Raw genomic sequence first — 7,275 nt, forward strand, 5'->3', positions numbered from 1 at the left:
TCAGCAGGGGAGAATGAGATGTACTAGACAGGGTACATATTTTATTGTATGCATCCTGTCAGGCGCGCACAGCTCAGGATTTAGAAGCGAGGCGAAGGCGATTCTACGACCAATGATCATACATTCAGATAGGAAGGCTTAGCAGAACATTTCAATCAATTCAGTTTTCTAAACATCATTATACAAGCCTCGGAAACACAACAGAGTTGCAGTATTTTCCTCAATATTGTATTTTTAATACGTCCTGTGTCAAAGAGTGCATGTCCGTCCAGAGGAAAAAATGTTGCGGAGAGGTAGGATATGTTTTTCTTGCAGGTATTGAACAGAACAAATGGAAGGCCATAAACACGGCATCATAGAAAAAAAGAAAAAACACTTTAATGTGACAAATATCTAATTGTACTCACACTGTTTGCTGTACACCGCGATGACAAGTGCTAATGAGTTCATTTAAGATCATTTAAAATACAAACGAGTCTTTGCGATCTGTTCATTAATTACTGCTAATTACGCAAATAGCTTGGCTTGTCGGGCTGGCATGCGTTTTGCCGGTGTGGGTGGTGAACATCAGGCTCTGAACGGAGAGATGTCCGGTTTCGCTCCAGGTTTGGTGGATGGTTTTGTAGCCCGCCATCATCACGGTACAAGATGGATACACGCTCTTCCAGATAGCATCGTTGTGCTTCCCAAGGAAGCCAGATGATAAGGATGATAATGTGCACATTTATCCTCAGCAATGTATTTTTAATTGCATGCATTATGTAGGCAGGTTGCTCACAATCATTTATTTTTAAAAGGTGAAAAACCAAAACAACACTTATTGTCCTTTTATTTTTTGCAGCATTGAAAAGAACACTAGGCAGGAGTCCATCCGTCCGTCCGTCTGTCAGGATACCGTTCCATCAGGGAAAAGGAACATCCAGATTTCATGAGGATACGAAGCAGCAAGCAGATTGCCTCAATTCATTTATGCATTTTTAATTGTTTTCTTTTTTCCCCCTCTCCCTTTCTTCTAAGACCCTAATCCCCCAGGGAAAAACAATTCCCAGTCCAACTGAAAGGTTAGTAGTCTGTAATGCAAGCAAGCGGCTAAGTCTCACTTCATGTCAAGTCTTTCTCTGTTAGCGCTTCAAGCATAGTTAATAAGGCAGTCACCTATCAACACACATCCATGCATGTCGCAGCCATTACATTATGAAGTCCACAGTCGCTGACGCGTCCCCCCTCCTTCACAACGATTTCCGCTGCCAAGTGGTCAATCCTCATCCTGTTGTATTCAGCTTTATTTCTCTAACTGTTGTGTTGGAAGCCCCACTGCCTTGCTTCATCAGTAATCAAGGGTTAATTTCACACCTCAGTGAATAACCTGCTTTAATCTTCATTCATTGTAATTAAATCCGTCCAATAATTTAGAGCTCTTTGTTCAGTCCAATATCCCCCCAGCCCCCCTTTCTCTTTTTGTATTATTGTTCTACACCCATCACATCTCATCTCCTGAACTACGGGCCATCCAGCCTCGCTTGACAAGCAGAATCTATTCCTAAAATTAAAACATTCCTGACCTATCTGAGATGACAAGACTGTGAGGAGGGAAAGGGGGAGGGAATGAGAAGGGGACGGGGGGTTTGAGAGCGTAGGAGAGACAGAGAGAGAGACAGAGAGAAAGACAGAGAGAGAGAAAGAGAGGTAGAGAGAAAGAGGGAGAGAGAGAGAGAGACACAGAGAGACAGAGAGAGAGAGAGAGAGAGAGAGAGAGAGAGAGAGAGAGAGAGAGAGAGAGAGAGAGAGAGAGAGAGGGAGAGAGAGAGAGAGAGAGAGAGAGAGAGGGAGAGAGAAAGAGAGAGTGTGAGAGAGAGAGAGAGAGAGAGAGAGAGAGAGAGAGAGAGAGAGAGAGAGAGAGAGAGAGAGAGAGAGAAAGAGGGAGACAGAGACAAACTGAGAGAGAGAGAGAGAGAGAGAGAGAGAGAGAGAGAGAGAGAGAGAGAGAGAGAGAGAGAGAGAGAGAGAGAGAGAGAGAGAGAGAGAGAGAAAGAGGGAGACAGAGACAAACTGAGAGAGAGAGAGAGAGAGAGAGAGAGAGAGAGAGAGAGAGAGAGAGAGAGAGAGAGAGAGAGAGAGAGAGAGAGAGAGAGACAGACAGACAGACAGACAGACAGACAGACAGACAGACAGAACCGGAGAGAGGGAGAAAGGGAGAAAGAGAGAGAGAGAGAGAGAGAGAGAGAGAGAGAGAGAGAGAGAGAGAGAGAGAGAGAGAGAGAGAGAGAGAGAGAGAGAGAGAGAGCAGACAGACAGACAGACAGACAGACAGACAGACAGACAGACAGACAGACAGACAGACAGACAGACAGAATCGGAGAGAGGGAGAAAGGGAGAAAGCGAGAGAGACAGAGAGAGAGAGAGAGAGAGAGAGAGAGAGAGAGAGAGAGAGAGAGAGAGAGAGAGAGAGAGAGAGAGACAGAGAGACAGAGAGACAGAGAGATAGAGAGAGGGAGGGAGAGAGAAAGCGAGTGAGAGAGAAAGAGACAGAGAGAGAGAGAGCTCTGTACAGCTTGGACTTGATGGAAGAGGAAAAAGGAAAAGGAAGTTGACACATTCACTGTCTGTTTTACTTTTGTTTTATTTTTTTTTCCTCCTTTCAGCTCGATGGAATGTGGAGAGTTGACCCTGTCAATCAGCCCTGGTGACAGGTTTAATCACGCCGTGCCCTCCACCAAATGGTGGTTAAATAGGAATGGAAATAATAGAGCAGTGGTGGCCTCTTATAAATGGTAATCAAGAGGACTAATCAAGTGACAGGTCCGCAGATCTGGTTATTCCAACCAGTCACTCAACTTCACTAACCAAACTCCTTCTGCCCTTCTTTCTTTCTTCGCTAGTTTCTTTCTTTCTTTCTTTGTTACTTTCTTCTTTCTTTTTATATGTATGTTTTAGACCAGTCCTGCATGTGCAAATGGTGTCTGATTTCCCATGAATCTATCTCTGTGTTGCTGTCTGTTAAGGTTTGATGCATTTGCACGTGTCACCTGCGTAGCTATACTTCTTTTAAAGGTTATATACTATGAATACACTACATCACTCAAAAGGCGCATTTTCCTTTTAACTTTGGGCAACTTTTCCTGAACAATGTAAATCGAGTCTTGCCAATCCACTTCTCTGTGATCCGCCAAGAGAGTCAAGGGCTGTGCAAAGACTTTGAAATGTTGATTTTGTCGAATATGGGCAAGGTGTCGACTTGTGACTGGTGACTTCCCTGGTGACACCTTTAAATACAGAACCACTCAAAGTTTGATGTGTGCTTGGAAGTTGTGAAGGTTGCCTTTCTCCCCAATTGTCAAAGAAGAAAACAGATAAATATGCAACCTCGCCCTGCCATAGTGGCATCACCAGTCAGAGCTTTTGTCTTTGGAAGTCTGCAGCCTCACTAAAGATTAAACAACACATTACTCTGTTTTCTTTTATTGGTGCAAGATTCATCATGCTACTCGCAATCTAATTATGTCAAGTAGAAAAACTGACTTTTATTTTCATTATACATTTCTTTTTTCTCAGTTGTGCCGCTTTAAAATCTATAATTCATTTGTTTAAAAACCTTTTATTCAGTAGGGGCAAATTGGATTTGCCTCGCCATAATTGTACATGATTTTATATGGTTTGGTTTGTCATTGGAAAGAAAAGGGCTATATGTGTGCCGACAGCAGGATCTTACATCTTAAAGACTAGCCTTCTCTCCCCGCTAATGATGGTTTACAGGCCAATTCTCTTGGGGCAGTCTAAGTGCTTCCAAGATATCCCATCTTCACAGGAAATCCACATAACTTAGTCTGGCAATGCCAAAGGAGGTTTAAAGACAAGCCAAAAGCATGAGTAAGAGATGTGTCAGAAAACGGCACCACGCATAAATCTCATACAAACTAAGCATTACCCCCATACACATCTCTGTCTCTCTCATTCAACCTCTCTCTCTCTCTCTCTCTCTCTCTCTCTCTCTCTCTCTCTCTCTCTCTCTCTCTCTCTCTCTCTCTCTCTCTCTCTCTCTCTCTCTCTCTCTCTCTCTCTCTCTCTCTCTCTCTCTCTCTCTCATTATATATATCTATATGTTTATATTTATACATATACATATTTATATATATATATATACAGTATATGTATATAAAGTATATGTATATATGTATATATATTTATATATATGTATTGTATATATGTACATTTCAATAAATTTGATCCCTTTCACACTCAATGTTAATTATTGTGATCTGAGGATTTGTGTGCCTTTGTGCTGTGGTCAACTACAATATACATTATACAGTATTCAACTACAGTATCAATGATATTTCATAAAGTATACATTATAGAGTATACATTATACAGTATAAATTAAACAGTATACATTATACAACAACAGTTTACATTATACAGCATACAACTCCAGGATAGATTATACAGTATACATTATACAGTGTACTGTATACTGTATACAGTACACTGAATACGGTATGCAGTATCCAGTATACATTATACAGTTTCAACAGTATGCATACAATATACATGATACTGTATACTGTATACAGTATACTGAATAAAGTATGCAGTAAACATACAATATACTGTACAACTACAACATACATGATACAGTATGCATTATACAATTAACAGTGAACATTATACTGTATACAGTATAAATGATGAATTATACAATTTACAGAATACTTTATACCGTTAACAGTATATTGTATACATTATGCTCTATCTTTCAATACCACCAAGATCTCAAACAACTGCATGAAGGCCACAGCATAAAGAGTATAACTATAGTATAGCAACTAAATGCACTCATATTATTTGCTATGGTTGTGCATTTTTTTTATTTTTACAAATACTGTTATACATATGTTATTTTATGCAAAGAGTATTATCCGTTGACATTTTCTATTGAATTAACCAAAGGAAATACAATTTTCTGTAATGTATTAAATATGTTGCTTAAATAAAGCTCAAATTGAATTGAAACGAGAATCTCATAATCAGCCTTTTTAGACCTATGAGTCCTTTAGGGGGGGGGGGGGGGGGGGGGGGTGATTGAATTGGCTTCCAACGTGTTTCTTAACTCATTTAACAAATTCTCTGTGTCGATATGGCGACACGATGCCTGACACGTGGGCTAAGCCTCCCTCTCCTAGCAGGTGTTTAGCGGCACATTCTTCATTCTGGGGGTCGAGAGAGGAGATCTTCTACTCTGTGTATGCACTCCATTTAGTGGGCTGTGTCACTTTGTAGCTAGTGTGGGTATATATGAGAGTTCCTGAGATAGCGTTAGTACTAGTCAACAACATCACCCTGAACGAGACGATGGCATGAGCCGGGCTCGGCCCCTTCAAAGGTCTGTTTGATCTGGTGGGAAGGTAAATCAATGCCACTTACAGGTTCCACCTACCCCCCCCCCCCCCCCCCCCCTCCTTCACACACACACACACACACACACACACACACACACACACACACACACACACACACACACACACACACACACACACACACACACACACACACACACACACACACACACACACACACACACACACACCCACCTGAAAATCCTCGGTTTGGCAAGCCGACACTCAATATTTGCATAATTTAGACTTCTCTATTTCATCTTTGTAGTACACTGTCTGGCACTTCTGTGTACATATATAAGCCTTACTAAGGATAAAATGTGCTTGAAAGAGAAAGAGAGAGGGAGGGAGAAGGAGGGAGAGAGCAAGAGAGAGGGACAGACACACAGAGAGAGAGAGAGAGAGAGAGAGAGAGAGAGAGAGAGAGAGAGAGAGAGAGAGAGAGAGAGAGAGAGAGAGAGAGAGAGAGAGAGAGAGAGAGGTGGAGAGCGTTTCATCACCAAAGACAAATATCCGAGCAGTAGATGGGTGGTGTACCCTGGTATAACATTACAAAAGCACACATTACTTAATGGACCAAACTCTATTCTTACCGTCGTTTTTCAAAACAATTCATCCAGTCATCCCTCATGCCACCGCTTGGCTGCTGTGACCTCACTGTTCCATCCGTACCCCGGGGAGGAAAACAAATGGAGGACGAGGTCAGGGATTGTTTGGCAAGGCAGCGGGACGGTGAGGGCTTGTGCGTGTGTGTGTAAGTGTGTGTGTGTGCGTCAGTGTGCGTTTGTTTGTGTGTGCGTGTGTTTGTTTGTTTGTTTGTTTGTGTGTTTGTGTGTGTGTGTGTATGTTTTTTGGGTGTGTGCATGTGTGTGTATTCAATGTAGCGAGACGATGAGGGATTGTGTTTGTGTGAGTGTGTGTGTGTGTGTGTGTGTGTGTGTGTGTGTGTGTGTGTGTGTGTGTGTGTGTGTGTGTGTGTGTGTGTGTGCGTGCGTGCGTGCGTGCGTGTGTGTGTGTGTGTGTGTGTGTGCGTGCGTGCGTGTGATGGTGTGTCTGCATGCATGTGCACGTGCGTGTGTATGCGTGTGCGTGTGTGCGTTGGCGCATGGTTGTTTTCCCAGGGTATTTATAGCATCCAGACAGTATTGGGGTGGTAAATTGACAGGCCCCACCTAATGATGTTCCTCAAAAGTATCCTGGATGCCGACAAGTGGCCCTCTTCAAATGGGAGGCCAATCCCAACTGACACTGGGGATAATAGCCCAGCCTTGAGCCCCATTGTCTGGACACCCCCACCATGGCATTTGGAGCACGGCAGCCCCCCTATTCCTGTGGACAAATGATCCCCCGCTCTGGCAGGACTGTCACCCGTCAAGGCTCCCTGTCAGTCCGTTCACACGGAAACACCGTGGCAAAGGCCAGCCCTTATTAACCCTATTAGTTTAGGGAATAATTAGCCCAGCCCCGGCCGATATAATGTCCGCCTTCCCGTCTCCGTGGAACCCTCTTCCCCTCTTTATGTTTCTCTTTGAGTGTGTTTCCCCTTCCACTGTCCGATGGAGCAATCTTTAATTGTTGTTTTTAAGTCCCTGTGGGTCCTATAGAGGAGGGCTGATAGTGAGGACCGGTCATCTACCAGACCGACACCATTAGGACACACCGTAGGACATTTAAACAGCAACAGTGTGGACATGAGTTGCAACTAATGCATTATGGTATGTTATAAGAATTATATTATTGTACGTTGTATGTTATGCAATAGTATATTTATATTGACCTATCCCTCTATCTAGCCATCAGTTAATTGACTCAGAGAGCCAAACAGATTAATGCAAAGTCCTTATGGACACACGCACACAAACACATACACATGCACACACGC

This window comes from Gadus morhua, chromosome 1 (genome assembly GCF_902167405.1).
Source record: "Gadus morhua chromosome 1, gadMor3.0, whole genome shotgun sequence".
In the NCBI taxonomy this organism is placed as follows: Eukaryota; Metazoa; Chordata; class Actinopteri; order Gadiformes; family Gadidae; genus Gadus; species Gadus morhua.